The sequence below is a fragment of the Phalaenopsis equestris genome, unplaced genomic scaffold, assembly GCF_001263595.1.
Source record: "Phalaenopsis equestris unplaced genomic scaffold, ASM126359v1 Scaffold212285, whole genome shotgun sequence".
Lineage (NCBI taxonomy): Eukaryota > Viridiplantae > Streptophyta > Magnoliopsida > Asparagales > Orchidaceae > Phalaenopsis > Phalaenopsis equestris.
Genome location: NW_018231221.1, coordinates 41 through 710, shown reverse-complemented (window position 1 = coordinate 710; position 670 = coordinate 41). Strand labels below are relative to the sequence as shown.

The following is a 670-nucleotide window of genomic DNA, read 5'->3' as shown; positions in this document are numbered from 1 at the left end:
AATTCAATAAATTAGTGTGAAAATTCAAAATCGTAATATAATATTGATGAAACTCCTCATTCCAGGATGTGAACCATGCAGTTCTTTCTGTCGGCTATGGAGTTGAAGATGGTATTCCCTACTGGCTTATCAAGAACTCATGGGGTGGAGACTGGGGCGATCATGGCTACTTCAAGATGGAGCTTGGCAAGAACTTGTGTGGTGAGTAATTTACTAATTTCGTAGAGCTCCTGATCTTTTTTTTTTTCGATATTTATGAATTATTTCAATATGATTTGCTTCTGATACAGGCGTCGCAACTTGTGCATCTTACCCCATTGTTGCTGTGTAGAATCTTCCATAAATTAAAATGATGAGCTTAAAAGTTGTTATCTTTAGCAACGTGTGATTGAAGGAAAATATCATAATAAGTGAACGATGTGGGAATGTGATGAAATGCATTGTTAGCATGCTCAATATGTGAACTTTCTGTTTTGGTTGTAATATATTGATAGATACTTATAATTATCTAAGTTTAAATTCTCTTTGTTGATGTCAATGTTATGACGGGGGCATTTACTTACATACCCTCTAATTCCTTTTTATTTAGATATCTAACACCTATTTTTTTTTCATTTATATCACTTGAATCTTCTATATTATATAAATATGATCATTATTTTAACTTTTA

General features: G+C 32.2%; 1 long non-coding RNA gene across 1 annotated transcript; it reads left to right on the top strand.

Annotated features, from left to right (window-relative positions):
• The first annotated feature begins 66 nt into the window (after window positions 1–66).
• On the top strand, window positions 67–377 carry LOC110036889. Its single transcript, XR_002295274.1, has 2 exons — window positions 67–201; window positions 291–377. It is a non-coding gene; the product is annotated as an uncharacterized LOC110036889 (long non-coding RNA).
• Window positions 378–670: the final 293 nt, after the last annotated feature.